Genomic DNA, 16,525 nt, shown 5'->3' with positions numbered 1-16,525 from the left:
ATCCTGAAAATCTATGAATTCAGCCTGAGATTTAAAGAGAGAACAGCTGGAATGCTACAGTAAGAAGAGTTCATGCTTCTATCAAGGTAGGAAGACGGGGAAAAAGAAATAAAGAAACAAAAGGCCTCCAAGGGGGAGAGGCCCCGCAAGGAGCTGGGCTAAGGCCAGGGCGAGTGTCCCCAGGACAGGAGAGCCCCGTCCGGGAGAAGCAGGAGCTTAACCAATCTTCCCAAGCAGAAAGATGCTCGCAGGGAGTTAGAGCAGGACCCCAGGAAGGCGGGGATGCCCTCAGGCTCCCTGGGACACTAACAGACACCTGCGCCCCCAGGAAAGTGCACCCAGCTCCCTAAGGGCTGCAGCGTGTGCATGGCGGGACCCCAGAGCAGCTCGGAGGGGCTCCAGCAGAGGCTCCGGAGAGAGGGGGCTGCAGGGACCCGAGAGCAGCTCAGAGGCAGCTCTAGCAGAGGTAGAGGCTCCACGTGGAGGGGGCCGTATGGCCCGGGAGCAGCTCTGTGGGTCTCAGGTGGTGGTTCCGCAGAGAGGGTCTTCGCGGCCAGGAGCGCGAATCCAACAGCACAGGCCCGGGAGCACAGGGCTCTGGGGACACAGCCTAGGATCCAACCTCCCCCCAGGACAGGCAGAGGCCAGGAGGGCCCAGGACAGCAAGGATGCTTCTGCCCCGAGCTGAGGAGATCAGTGGCCCCGCCCCCGGAGCATCCAGGCCCCTGCAGTCCGAGAGATCCCGAGTTACTGCGGAAGCTGAATCCAGGGCTCCAGAGCCAGCCACTGCCACTGTGGTTGTCCCTCCTGGGGCCTCACGGGGTAAACAACCCCCACTGAGCCCTGAACCAGGAAGGGGGAGAGCAGATCCCCAAGTGCTAACTGAAAATCAGCACAACAGGCCCCTCCCCCAGAAGACTAGCTAGACACACAAGTTCCAGGGGAAGTCAAGGGACTTAAAGTATACAGAATCAGAAGATACTCCCCCGTGTGTTTTTTTTTTTCTTTTTGATTTCTGTTTGCTTTCCCCATCCTTTATTTTCCTTTCTTTCTTCTCTTTTTTTCCTTCCTTTTTTCTTTTTCTCATTTCTTTCCTTCTTTCTATCCTCTCTTTTTCTCCTTTTCCCAATACAACTTGTTTTTGGCCGCTCTGCACTGAGCAAAATGACTAAAAGGAAAACCCTCACCTCAAAAGAAAGAATCAGAAACAGTCCTCTCTCCCACAAAGGTACAAATATGGATTACGATTCAATCTCAGAAAGCCAATTCAGAAGCACTATTATACAGCTACTGGTGGCTCTAGAAAAAAGCATGAAGGACTCAAGAGACTTCGTGACTGCAGAATTTAGAGCTAATCAGGCAGAAATTAAAAATCAATTGAATGAGATGCAATCCAAACTACAAGTCCTCACAACGAGGGTTCACGAGGTGGAAGAACGAGTGGATGACATAGAAGACAAGATGATGGCAAAGAGGGAAACTGAGGAAAAAGGAGACAAACAATTAAAAGACCATGAGGATAGATTACGGGAAATAAATGACAGCCTGAGGAAGAAAAACCTACATTTAATTGGGGTTCCCGAGGGTGCCGAAAAGGACAGAGGGCCAGAATATGTATTTGAACAAATCCTAGCTGAAAGCTTTTTAATCTGGGAAGGGAAACAGGCATTCAGATCCAGGAGATAGAGTGATCCGCACCCCCTAAAATCAATAAAAAATGTTCAACTCCTCGACATTTAATGGTGAAGCTTGCAAATTCCAAAGATAAAGAGAAGATCCTTAAAGCATCAGGAGATAAGAAATCCCTGATTTTATGGGGAGGAGTATTAGGGTGACAGCAGACCTCTCCACAGAGACCTGGCAGGACACAGGGGTGGCAGGATATATTCAGGGTCCTAAATGAGAAAAACATGCAACCAAGAATACTTTATCCAGCAAGGCTCTCATTCAACTTGGAAGGAGAGATAAAGAGCTTCCAAGACATGCAGGAACTGACAGAATATGTGACCTCCAAACCAGCTCTGCAAGAAATTTTAAGGGGGACTCTTAAAATTCCCCTTTAAGAAGAAGTTCAGTGGAACAGTCCACAAAAACAAGGACTGAATAGATATCATGATGACACTAAACTCCTAGCTTTCAATAGTAACTCTGAACGTGAATGGGCTTAATGACCCCATCAAAAGGTGCAGGGTTTCAGACCGGATAAAAAAGCAGGACCCATCAATTTGCTGTCTATAAGAGACTCATTTCAGACAGAAGGACACCTACAGCCTGCAAATAAAAGGTTGGGAACCATATACCATTCAAATGGTCCTCGAAAGAAAGCAGGGGTAGCCATCTTTATATCAGATAAACTAAAACTTACCCCGAAGACTGTAGTGAGAGATGAAGAGGGACACTATATCATACTTAAAGGATCTATCCAACAAGAGGACTTAACAATTCTCAATATATATGCCCAGAATGTGGGAGCTGCCAAATATATCAACCAATTAATAACCAAAGTTAAGACATACTTAGATAATAATACACTTATACTTGGTGACTTCAATGTAGCTCTTTCTACTCTCGATAGGTCTTCTAAACACAACGTCTCCAAAGAAACAAGAGCTTTAAATGATACATTGGACCAGATGGATTTCACAGATATCTCCAGAACTTTACATCCAAACTCGACTGAACACACATCCTTCTCAAGTGCACATGGAACTTTCTCCAGAATAGACCACATACTGGGTCACAAATCGGGTCTGAACCAATACCAAAAGATTGGGATCGTCCCCTGCATATTCTCAGACCATAATGCCTTGATATTAGAACTAAATCACAACAAGAAGTTTGGAAGGACCTCAAACACGTGGAGGTTAAGGACCATCCTGAATAAAGATGAAAGGGTCAACCAGGAAATTAAGGAAGAATTAAAAAGATTCATGGAAACTAATGAGAATGAAGATGTAACCTTTCAAAATCTTTGGGATGCAGCAAAAGTAGTCCTAAGGGGTTAATGCATTGCAATACAAGCATCCATTCAACAACTAGAAAGATCTCAAATACAAACGCTAACCTTACACATAAAGGAGCTAGAGAAAAAACAGCAAATAGATCCTACACCCAGCAGAAGAAGAGAGTTAATAAAGATTCGAGCAGAACTCAATGAAATCGAGACTAGAAGAACTGTGGAAGAGATCAACAAAACCAGGAGTTGGTTCTTTGAAAGAATTAATAAGATAGATAAACCATTAGCCAGCCTTATTAAAAAGAAGAGAGAGAAGACTCAAATTAATAAAATCATGAATGAGAAAGGAGAGATCACTACCAACACCAAGGAAATACAAACGATTTTAAAAACATATTATCAACAGCTATACGCCAATAAATTAGGCAATCTAGAAGAAATGGACGCATTTCTGGAAAGCCACAAATTACCAAAACTGTATCAGGAAGAAATAGAAAACCTAAACAGGCCAATAACCAGGGAGGAAATTGAAGCAGTCATCAAAAACCTCCCAAGACACAAAAGTCCAGGGCATGATGGCTTCCCAGGGGAATTCTATCAAACGTTTAAAGAAGAAACCATACCTATTCTCCTAAAGCTGTTTGGAAAGATAGAAAGAGATGGAGTACTTCCAAATTCGTTCTTGAGGCCAGCATCACCTTAATTCCAAAACCAGACAAAGAGCCCACCAAAAAGGAGAATTATAGACTAATATCCCTGATGAACATGGATGCAAAAATTCTCAACAAGATACTAGCCAATAGGATTCAACAGTACATAAGAAAATTATTCACCATGACTGAGTAGGATTTATTCCCAGGACACAAGGCTGGTTCAACACTCATAAACTATCAATGTGATTTTGCAAGTGACATATCAGATAAAGGGCTAGTTTCCAAGATCTATAAAGAACTTATTAATATCAGCACCAAAGAAACAAACAAGCCAATCATGAAATGGGCAAAAGAACAGAAATCTCACAGAGGAAGACATAGACATGGCCAACACCCACATGAGAAAATGCTCTACATCACTTGCCATCAGGGAAACACAAATCAAAACCACAATGAGATATCTCCTCACACCAGTGAGAATGGGCAAAATTAACAAGGCAGGAAACTACAAATGTTGGAGAGGATGCAGAGAAAAGGGAACCCTCTTACACTGTTGGTGGGAATGTGAACTGGTGCAGCCACTCTGGAAAACTGTATGGAGAATCCTCAGAGTTAAAAATAGACCTCCGTACGACCCAGCAATTGCACTGCTGGGGATTTACCTCAAAGACGCAGATGCAATGAAACGCTGGGACACCCGCACCCTTAGGTTCAGAGCCATGATAGCCACACTGCGAAGGGGTCTCGGTGTCCATCAAAGATGAATGGATATGGAGGGTGTGTGGTCTCTGTACAAAATGCAAGATTACTCAGCCGTTAGGAATGACAAACACCCACCATTTGCTTCGACATGGATGGAACCAGAGGGTGTTACGGCTGAGGGAAGAAGGCAATAGGTGAAGGACAAACATTATATGGTCTCATTCTTTTGGGGAGTATGACAAAAATAGTGAAAGGGAATAGAGGTGAAAGGAGAAAAAAATGAGTGGGAGATGGCAGAGAGGGCAGAATAGGAGAGACTCCTAACCCTGGGAAACGAACAAGGGGTGGAAGAAAGAGAGGAGGGCGGGGGGTGGCGGTGACTGGGCGACGGGCACCGAGGGGGGAACTTGATGGGATTAGCACTGGGGGGTTACTCTCTATGTTGGTAAAACGAACTCCAATAATAAATAAACCGATAAACTCACAAACTTCCCGAGACACAAAAGTCCAGGGCCAGTAGGCTTACCAGGGGAATTCTATCCAATGCTTCAAGATGAAAGCATACCTATGCTACTAAAGCTGCTGCGAAAGATAGAAAGAGATGGAACACTTCCAACCCCGTTCTTGGAGGCCGGGGTCACCTTAACTCCAGAACCCAAGAACCCACCAAAAAGAAGAATCCTGGACCGATGTCCCTGATGAACGCGGATGCACACCTTCTCCACAAGATACGACCCAACAGGTTGCAACGGGACATTATTAAGAAGTTACTCACCATGACCCAGTGGGGTTTATCCCCGGGGTGCAAGGCTGCTTCAGCACTCGGAGAGCACTCCATGTGCTTCTTCAGATCTGCAAGAGAGAAAACAAGAACCAGATGATCCTCTCAAGTGACGCAGAGGAAGCATTTGACAAAATACGGAATCCATGCCCAAGAGTCCAAACGAATCCAAACGCATCAGAGTACAGAGATACAGGAAACGTCTCTCAGCATCTTCCAAGCCATCTCCGAAAAGCCCGTGGCAAATTATCATTCGCAATGGGGAAACACCGGAAGCCTTGCCCTGAAGAACAGGCACGAGACTGGGATGTCACTCTCACCACTGCTATTCTCAGCATAGTACGAGACGTCATGGCCTCAGCAGTCAGGCAACAAAACGAAACAAAAGGCATTGAAACTGGCAAAGAAGAAGTCAACATCTCCCTCTTCGCCAATGACATTATATTGTACCTAGAAAACCCAAAAGACTCCACCACATGATTGCTCAAACTCCCTACAGCAAGTTCGGCAGTGCGGCAGGATACAAACGTGGGGCCCAGAAACTAGTGGCCTTTCTACATGCGAACAAGGAGACCGAGGAAAGGGACATCGAGGAAAGGGTCAACCCCAATTATACAACTGCAGCACCCCCAAAAAAGCATGAGCTACCTAGGAAGAACCCTAACCAAAGGTGTAAAGGGTCTCTACCCGAAACACTGCAGAACAAGTCTGAAGGAAACTGAGGAAGAAACAAAGAGATGGAAAAGGTTCCATGATGCTGGATTGGAAGAATTAATATTCGGGAAAATGTCAATGTGACCCAGGGCAATCGACACAACTAATGCAATCCCTGTCAGAAATACCATGGACTCTCTTCAGAGAGCTGGAGCAAGTCATCTGAAGACTGGTGTGGAATCCGAAAAGACCCCGAACGGCCACAGGAAGAGTAGCCAAGAAAACCACTGCGGGGGCAGCACAATGCTGGATTTCACGTTGTGCCACGAAGCTGTTACTGGCAAGACAGTGTGATACTGGCACAAAGACAGGCATACCGATCAATGGAACAGAAGAGAGCATCCAGAGGTGGACCCTCAACTCTATGGGTAACTAATATTCGGCCAGGCAGCAAAGACCTTGCAGGGGGAACAAAAAAGACAATCTCTTCAGTAAATGCTGCTGGGAACACTGGACAGCCACACGCAGAAGAATGAAACTGGATCATTCCTCTCACACCATACACAAGGATAAACTCAAAATGGATGAAGGATCTAAATGCAAGACAAGATTCCATCAAAATCCTAGGGGACAACACAGGCAACAACACCATCTGGTCCACAGCAACTTCGTGCAAATTACATCAGCCATGAAGGCCAGAGAAACAAGAGCAAAAATTGATCGCTGGGACTTCACCAAGATGAGCAGCTTCCGCACAGCAAAAGAAACACTCAAAAAACTTAAAGCCAACGCACAGAATGGGAGAAGTTATGTGCAAATGACCCTGTCAGGTAAAGGGCCAGTATCCAAGATCTCTGAAGAACTTCTGTAACTCCACAGCAAAGAGACCAAGGATCCAATCTGGTAGACGGGCAAGAGACGTGAACGGAAATGTCACAGAGGAAGACGTAGGCGTGACAGACAAGCACATGAGACAATGCACCGCATCACTGGCCGTCAGGGAAATACAGGTCAAAAGCACAACGAGATCCCACCTGACGCACCAGTGACCGCGGTGAACGTTAACAAGACAGGAAGCAGCGAATGTCAGTGATGATGTGGCGAAAGGGGAACCCTCTTGCACTGCTGGTGGGAATGTGACCTGGTGCAGCCACGCCTGGAAAGCCGTGTGCAGGTGCCTCAGAGAGGTAACAACGGATCTACACTGTGATCCAGCATGGGGGTGCACTGGTGGAGATGTACCCCAATGATACAGATGCAGGTAAATGCTGGGACATCTGCACCCCGAGGTTTCAAGCGGCAACATCCATGATAGTCACTCTGTGGAAGGAGCCTCGGTGTCCATCGAAAGATGAATGGATAAGGAGGGTGAGTGGTCTCTGTACACAATGGAAGATTACTCAGCCGTTAGAAACGACGAACACCTACCATTTGCTTCGACCTGGATGGAACCGGAGGGTATTAAGGCTGAGGGAAAGAAGACAATCGCGAAGGACAAACATCATATGGTCTCATTCTTCTGGGGAGGATGAAAACAATAGTGAAAGGGGAGAGAGGGGAAAGGAGAAAAAAATGAGTGGCAGATAGCAGAAAGGTAGACCGAACAGGAGAGACTCCTAACCCTGGGAAATGAACAAGGGGTGGAAGAAAGGGAGGAGGGTGGGGGGTGCGGGTGACTGGGCAACGGGCACGGAGCGGGGCACTTGATGGGATGAGCCCTGGGGGGTTATGCTCTATGTTGGCAAAATGAACCCCAATAGGAAATAAGAAACACACCTATAAAGAAACACACAAACCTCCCGAGACACAAACGTCCGGGGCCAGATGGCTTCCTAGGGGAATTCTATCAAACGCTTCAAGAAGAAATCATACCTGTGCTACCAAAGCTGCTCCGAAAGATAGAAAGAAATGGAATACTTCCAAACTCGTTCTTGGAGGCCAGCGTCACCTTAACTCCAAAACCCAAGACCCCCCCCACCCAAAGGGAGAATTCTGGACCGATGTCCCTGATGAACACGGATGCACACCTCCACAAGCTATGAGCCAACGGGATCCAACAGGACATTATTAACAAGTTACTCACGATGACCCGGTGGGCTTTATCCCCGGGGTGCAAGGCTTCTTCAGCACTCAGAAAGCACTCAAGGTGCTTCATCAGATCTGCAAGAGAGAAAACAAGAACCAGATGATCCTCTCAAGAGACGCAGAGGAAGAAGCATTTGACAAAACACAGCATCCATTCCTGATCCAAACGCTTCAGAGTACCGGGATAGAGGGAACGTCCCTCAGCATCTTCAAAGCCATCTACGAAAAGCCCGCAGCAAATTCTCATTCCCAATGGGGAAACACTGGGAGCCTTTCCCCGATGACCAGGCACGAGACGGGGATGTCCACTCTCACTGCTGCTATTCTCAACATAGTACGAGACGTCATGGCCTCAGCAATCAGGCAATGAAAAGAAATAAAAGGCATTCAAATCGGCAAAGAAGAAGTCAAACTCTCCCTCTTCACCGATGACACGATACCGTACCTAGAAAACCCAAGATGGCTGGAACTCCTACAGCAAGTTCGGCAGTGTGGCGGGATACAAACTCGGGACCCAGAAACCAGTGGCCTTTCTGTAAGCGAAGAATGAGACCGAGGAAAGGGACATCGAGGAAGGGGTCAACCCCATTTATACAACCGCAGCACCCAAAAAAAGCATGAGCTACCTAGGAATAAACCTAACCAAAGGGGTAAAGGATTGCTACCCAAAACACTGCAGAACATGTCTGAAAGAAACTGAGGAAGACACAAAGCGATGGAAAAAGGTTCCATGCTCCTGGTTTGGAAGAATTAATATTGGGGAAAATGTCAACGTGACTCAGGGCAATTTACACAAATAGTGTAATCCCTCTCAGAAATACCATGGACTATCTTCAGAGAGCTGGAAAAAATCATCTGAAGACTTGTGTGGAATCAGAAAAGACCCCGAACGGCCACGGGAATAGTAGCCAAGAAATCCAATGCAGGGGGTGGGGGTGGGGCAGCACAATGCCAGATTTCAGGGCGCGCCTCAAAGCTGTGAGCATCAGGACAGTGTGGTACTGTCACAGAAACGGACACATGGATCAATGGAACAGAGGAGAGCATCCAGATGTGGACCCTCAACTCTACGGGCAACTAATATTTGGCCAGGCAGGAAAGATGGGAAAAAAAAGACAGTCTCTTCGATCAAGGCTGCTGGGAACACTGGACAGCCACATGCAGAGGAATGAACCTGGACCATTCCTCTCACACCAAACACAAGGATAAACTCAAAATGGATGAAGCATCTAAATGTGAGACAAGATTCCATCAAAACCCCCCGGGAGAACACGGGAAACAACACCCTTCTTGAACTGGGCCACAGCAACTTCTTGCAAATTACATCAGCCACAAAGTCCAGAGAAACAAGAGCGAAAATGGATCGCTGGTACTTCATCAAGATGAGCACTTTCCGCACAGCAAAAGAAACACTCAACATAACTCAAAGGTGGCCCACAGAATGGGAGAAGAAGGTATGTGCAAATGACCCCGTCAGATAAAGGGCCAGCATCCAAGATCTCTGAAGAACCTCTGCAACTCCACAGCAAAGAGACCAACCATCCCATCCAGAAAACGGGAAAAGTCACGAACAGAAAAGTCACGGAAGAAGACCTATATGTACATGGCCAACAAGCAGGCAAGACAATGCTCTGGGTCACTGGCCATCAGAGTAATAAAGGTCAAAACCACAATGAGATGCCACCTCACACCGGTGAGAACATTAAAAAGACAGGAAACACCAAATTTTGGGGAGGCTGTGGAGAAAGGAGAACGTTTTCAAAATGCAAAAATTTCAGAGGTAGCCATACTCACCTGACAGGGACCAAGCGGGAGGGGCGGGCTCCTGGCCAGGCTGGGGTGCTTAGGGAGGGACCTGAGAGCTGGGAGGGGGAGGGGGGCGGAGTAAGAGCCAAGGGCTTGGGGAGGCTCCTGGGGCCCAGCAGCCCAGGCCCTCAAGCCACCGTCCCAAGGCCGTGCCCTGACATTGCAAGGTGCCTGCACCCTAACCCCTCTGAGCGCACGCACATGGGTTCCGCGGTACCTCCCTGAGCCCGGGGGAGGGGCCCCGCACCCTCCCTGAGCCGCCCAAAGGAGACCTGGCCTGACCTGTAGGAGGCCCCACCGCCGCCCCCCTCCGCCAACAGGTCCCACCACTCCTTCCCCGCAGCCCTCTGCCCGGCACCCTGGCGGCCCAAAGGGTGTGGGTCCGGCTCGCCACGGGGCCACCTCCATGCAGCCCCAAGGCCCGCTGTCCCCCTCCCGGTCCCTCCCAGGCACCCGCTGCGCCACAAGCGAGGGTCAGATGCCCCTCGCACAGCCACCCCAGGGCCCGTCACACCTCCCGGGGCCCACGCTGACCTGCGCGCAGGGGGCCGAGGCCTGCAGAGCCGCTGCCGCGAGCCCGGAGCGCGGGGAACCGCGGGGAACCGCGGGCCTGGACTGGGGGCGCGGCCGAGCTACCTCCTGCCACCGCCGGGTCGCATCTGCGCACAGCTCCTCCTGCGGCCAGCCGCGGCCCCCTTCAGGTCACGCTCGGGGTCAGGCGCAGGGGCAAGCTCCTGGAACCCTGTGGCCTCACCCCCGCTCCCGCCCCTGGGCCCGCCCCCCGCACAGAGGCCCGCCCTTCGCGGAGTTCAGAGCGGAGTGGAGAATGCCTATGCCTCTGCCGGGTAGTCTGGTCAGGCGCTGGGTTTGAGGCCTTGAGCCCCCCGCTCAGTCCCAAGGGACTCCTGCTCATGGAGGCACGAAGCCTCTCTCTGGCTCTGTGTCTCCCTCCCTGTCCTTCCGTCCGGGTCTCTGTCTCTCCCTCCCGGTCTCACTCTCTGTCCCTCCTGGCCTGGCCCTGTCTCCCTCCCTATCTCTCAATCTTAGCCACAGCAATCAGACATCAAAGAGAAATAAAGTGCATCCGGAATTGCAAGGATGAAGTAAAACTTTCACTATTTGCAGTTGACATAATAGTACACACAGAAAACCTTAAACACTCCTTCAAAAACATTCTATAGCTGAGAAATAAATTTGTAAAGTCACAGGATACAAAAACAACACACAGAAATCTGTATCATTTCTATACACTAATAATGAAACAGCAGAAGGACAAATTAATAAAATAATCCCATTTACAATTGAACCAGAAATATTAAAATACCTAGGAATAAGCTTAACCAAAGAGGTAAAAGACCTATACTCTGAAAACTATAAAACAATGATTAAAGAGTTGAAGATGACACAATTGGAAAGACATTCCATGCTTATGGATTAGAAGGCCAAATACTGGGATCCCTGGGTGGTGCAGCGGTTTGGCGCCTGCCTTTGGCTCAGGGCGCAATCCTGGAGACCTGGATTGAATCCCACGTTGGGCTCCCGGTGCATGGAGCCTGCTTCTCCCTCTGCCTGTGTCTCTGCCTCATTCTCTCTCTCTCTCTCTGTGACTATCACAAATAAATAAAAATTTTAAAAAAATTTAAAAAAAAAGGCCAGATACTGTTAAAAGGTCTATGCCAACCAAAGAAATCTACACTTTGGATGCAATTCCTATCAAAATATCACCGGCATTCTTCACAGAGCTAAAACAATCCTAAAATTTATATGGAACCACAGAATACCCCAAGCAGCCGAAGCAATCTTGGAAAAACAAAACAGGAGGTAACACATTCCAGACTTCCAGTTCTATTACAAAGCTGTAGTAACTCAGAAAGTATACTGTTAGTACAAAATGGACACACAGATTAATAAAACAACACTAAAGAATCTATAATTATATGATCATTTACTCTCTGACAAAGCAGGAAAAAATAATGGGAAAAAGTCTCTTCAACAAGTGCTGTTGGGAAACTGGATAGCTACTTGCAAAAACAATGAAAGTAGGCCATTTTCTTACACCATACACAAAATATACTCAAAATGTATCAAAGACCTAATTGTGAGATCTGAAAGTATAAAAATTCTAGAAGAGAGCAATTTCTCTGGTATTCCTGTAGCGACATTTTTCTAGACATGTCCCCTAAACTATGAGGATGCAGCAAAGGTGGTCCTAAGAGGAAAGTATATAGCAACACAGGCCTTTCTCAAGAAACAAGTTGCAAAGACACAACATAACCTGAAATCTAAAGGAGCTGATAAAAGAACAACAGATAAAGCCTAAATCTAGCAGGAGAAGAAAAATAATAGAGTGGACCATAAAGCAATGATATGGGGGAAAAAACAGAAAAGATCAATGAAATTAATAGCTGATTCTTCGAAAGAATTAATAAAATCGATAAATGCCTAGCCAGACTTATCAAAAAGAGAAAAGAGAAAGGACTCAAAGAAATAAAATCATGAATGAAAAAGAGATCACAAGCAACACTGAAGAAATACAATTATAAGAGAATATTGTGAGCAATTATATCCCAACAAATTAGGCAATTTGGATGCATTCCTAGAAATATATAAACTACTAAAACGGAAACAGGAAGAAATAGAAAATCTGAACAGAGCCATAACCAGCAAAGAAATTGAATCAGATCTCAAAGGTCTCCTAACAAACAAGAGTCCAGGGCCAGACGGCTTCCCAGGGGAATTCCACCAAACATTTAAATAATTAGTACCTATTCTGAAACTGTTCCAAAAACTAGAAATGGAAGAATAACTTCCAAACTCATTCTATGAGGCCAGCATCAATCCCAACACCAAATAAAGACCCCACCCAAAAGAAGTACAGATCAAAGATCCCTGATGAATATGGATGCAAAAATTGTCACCAAGATAGTAGCAAATTGGATCCAAAAGTTCATTAAAAGGATTATTTACCATGACCAAAAGGAATTTATTCCTGAGATGCAAGGGTGGTTCAACAGTTGCAAATCAACATGATACACAACATTAATAAAAGACAAAATACAGCATTCTTTCTTGATTGAAACTCACTGCAGTATAAAGACAGAAGGAACTTACCTCAGTATCCTAAAAGCCATACAAAAAATCCACAGTGAATATCATCCTTAACAGGGAAAAACAGAGATTTTCTTCCAGGGTCAGGAATAAGACAGGGATGTCCACTCTCACTGCTGTTCAACATAGTGCTAGAAGTCCTAGCCTCAGAAATCAGACAAATAAAAAGCATCCAAATTGGCAAAGAAGTCAAACTTTCACTATTTGTAGACAACATGATACTTTATATAGAAAACCCAAAAGATTCCATCCCAAAATTGCTTGAACTGATGTAGGAATTCAGCAAAATCGCAGAATATAAAATCAATGCACAGAAGTCAGTTGCATTTCTATACACTAAACATGAACGGATGAAAGAAATGAAGGAATGGATCCCACTTACAATTGTCCCCCAAACCATAAGACACCTTGGAATAAACCAAAGAGGTAAAGGATCTGTACTCTGGATACTATGGAATGCTTATGAAAGAAATTGAGGAAGACATAAAGAAAAGGAAAAACATTCCATTCTCATGCATTGGAAGAACAAATATTGTTAATGCTACCCCAAAAGTTGTCTATTGCTACCCAGAGCAACCTACACATTCAGTGCAATCTCTATCAAAATACCAATTTTTAAAAGGTTTTATTTATTTATTCATGACAGATACACAGAGAGGGAGAGAGAGAGGCAGAGACACAGGCTGAGGGAGAAGCAGGCTCCATGCAGAGAGCCCAACGTGGGACTGGATCCCGAATCTCCAGGATCCGGCCCTGGGCTGAAGGTGGCGCTAAACCGCTGAGCCACCTGGGCTGCCAGCATTAGCATTTTTTACAGAGCTGGAACCAACAACTCTAAAATTTTTTAAAATAAATTTATCTTTTATTGGTGTTCAATTTGCCAACATATAGAATAACACCCGGTGCTCATCCCGTCAAGTGCCCACCTCAGTGCCCATCACCCCCACCCCCCACCCTCCTCTGCTTCTACCACCCCTAGTTCGTTTCCCAGAGTTAGGAGTCTTTCATGTTCTGTCTCCCTTTCTGATATTTCCCACTCATTTTTTCTCCTTTCTCCTTTATTCCCTTTCACTATTTTTTATCGTCCCCAAATGAATGAGATCATATAATGTTTGTCCTTCTCCAATTGACTTATTTCACTCAGCCATAATACTCTCCAGTTCCATCCACGTCGAAGCCAATGGTGGGTATTTGTCATTTCTAATGGCTGAGTAATATTCCATTGTATACATAAACCACATCTTCTTTATCCATTCATCTTTCTATGGACACCGAGGCTCCTTCCACAGTGCGGGTATTGTGGACATTGCTGCTACAAACATCGGGGTGCAGGTGTCCCGGCATTTCATTGCATCTGTATCTTTGGGGAAAATCCCCAACAGTGCAATTGCTGGGTCCATAGAGCAGATCTATTTTTAACTCTTTGAGGAACCTCCACACAGTTTTCCAGAGTTGCTGCACCAGTTCACATTCCCACCAACAGTGCAGGAGGGTCCCCCTTTCTCCACATCCTCTCCAACATTTGTGGTTTCCTGCTTTGTTAATTTTCCCCATTCTCACTGGTGTGAGGTGGGATCTCATGGTGGTTTTGATTTGTAGTTCCCTGATGGCAAGTGAGCGGAGCATTTTCTCATGTGCTTGTTGGCCACGTCTATGTCTTCCTCTGTGAGATTTCTCTTCATGTCTTTTGCCCATTTCATGATTGGATTGTTTCTTTGCTGTTGAGTTTAAGAAGTTCTTTATAGATCTTGGAAACTAGCCCTTTATCTGATATGTCATTTGCAAATATCCTCTCCCATTCTGTAGGTTGTCTTTGAGTTTTGTTGATGGTATCTTTTGCTGTGCAAAAGCTTCTTATCTTGATGAAGTCCCAATAATTCATTTTTGCTTTTGTTTCTCTTGCCTTCATGGATTAATCTTGCAAGAAGTTACTGTGGCCAAGTTCAGAAAGGGTGTTGCCTGTGTTCTCCTCTAGGATTTTGATGGAATCTTGTCTTACATTAAGATCTTTCATCCATTTTGAGTTTATCTTTGTGGATGGTGCAAGAGAGTGGTCTAGTTTCATTCTTCTGCACGTGGATGTCCAATTTTCCCAGCACCATTTATTGAAGAGACTGTCTTTTTTCCAGTGGATAGATAGTCTTTCCTCCTTTGTCGAATACTATTTGGCTATAAAGTTGAGGTTCCACTTCTGGATTCTCTATTCTGTTCCATTGATCTATGAAACAACCCTAAAATTTGTATGAAACCAGAAAAGACCTCAAATCACCAAAGTAATGTTGAAAAAGAAAACCAAAGCTGGAGGCAGCAAAATTCTGGACTTCAAGCTGTATTACAAAGCTCTGATCATCAAGACAGTATGGTTCTGATACAAAACAGACACATATATCGATGAGACAGAATAGAGAACCCAGAAATGGACCATCAACTCTACGGTCAACTAATCTTTGACAAAGCAGGAAAGAACATCCAGTGGAAAAAGACATTTTTTCAACAAATGGTGTTAGGAAAATTATACAGCCACATGCAGAAGAATGAAACTGGACCACTTTCTTACACCATACACAAAGATAAGCTCAAAATGGGCGAAACACCTAAATGTGAGACAGGAATCCATCAAAATCCTAGTGGAGAATACATACAGGCAGCAATCTGTTGAACTCAGCCGCAGCAACTTCTTTCTAGACATGTCTCTGGAGACAAGGGAAACAAAAGCAAAAGTGAACTACTGAAACCTCATCAGGATAAAAATTTTTGCACAGTAAAGGAAAAAACCAACAAAACTAAAAGGCAACTATGGAATGGGAGAAGATATTTGCAATGATCTTATCAGGTCAAGGGCTAGTATCCAAAATCGATAAAGAACTTATCAAACTCAAGCAAAAAATTCAGTTGAGAAATGGACAGAAGACATGAACAGACGTTTGTCCAAATAAGACATACACATGGCCAACAGACACATGAGAAAATGTTCCACGTGACTTGTCATCAGGGAAATACAGATCAAAGCCAAAATGAGATGCCACCTCACACCAGTCAGAATGGCTAAAATTAACAAGACAGAAAACAACTGATGTTAGCAAGGATGTGGAGAAAGGGAACCCTTTTACACTCTTGGTGAGAATGCAGACTTTTGCAGCCTCTGTGGAAAACAGAATGGAAGTTCCTCAAAAACTGAAAAATAAAACCATCCTACCACGCAGTAATTGTACTATTAGGTATTTATCTAAAGGATACAAACATAGTTATTCAAAGTAGCTCAAGCAGTCCAATGTTTATAGCAGCAGTGCGTACAACAGCCAAAATATGGAAAGAGCCAAGATGCCCATTGAGAGGTGAATGGAGAAGCAATATATATGGATATAATATGGAATATTACCCAACCATCAAAAAGAATGAAATCTTGCCATTTGCAGTGATGTGACTAGAACTAGAGGGTATGATGCTAAGTGAAGTAAGTCAGTCAGAGAAAGACAGATACCATAATATTTCACACATACGTAAAATTTAAGAAATAAGACAGATGAACATAGGGGAAAGGAAGGAAAAATAAGATGAAAATTGAGAGGGAGGCAAACCATGGGAGACTCTTAACACTAGGAAACAAACAGGGTTGCTGGAGGGGAGGGGAGTGAGGGGATGAGGTAAATGGGTGATGGACATTAAGGCAGGCACATGATGTAATGAGCACTGGATGTTATATGCAACTGATGAATCACTAAGCTCTGCCTCTGAAACTAGTAAAACTATTCGGACTGTATCAAAACAAAATGCTTCTGC

At 45.3% G+C, this 16,525-nt stretch overlaps 1 long non-coding RNA gene across 4 annotated transcripts in view; it reads left to right on the top strand.

Moving 5' to 3' along the window:
- LOC112644210 (uncharacterized) overlaps window positions 1-16,525 on the top strand; it is a 55,305-nt gene that overhangs the window by 28,278 nt on the left and 10,502 nt on the right. The gene's annotated exons all lie outside the window — the stretch shown is intronic.

The sequence above is a fragment of the Canis lupus genome, chromosome 19 (assembly GCF_003254725.2).
Source record: "Canis lupus dingo isolate Sandy chromosome 19, ASM325472v2, whole genome shotgun sequence".
NCBI lineage: Eukaryota > Metazoa > Chordata > Mammalia > Carnivora > Canidae > Canis > Canis lupus.
This window is presented reverse-complemented; position numbering and strand designations above follow the sequence as displayed.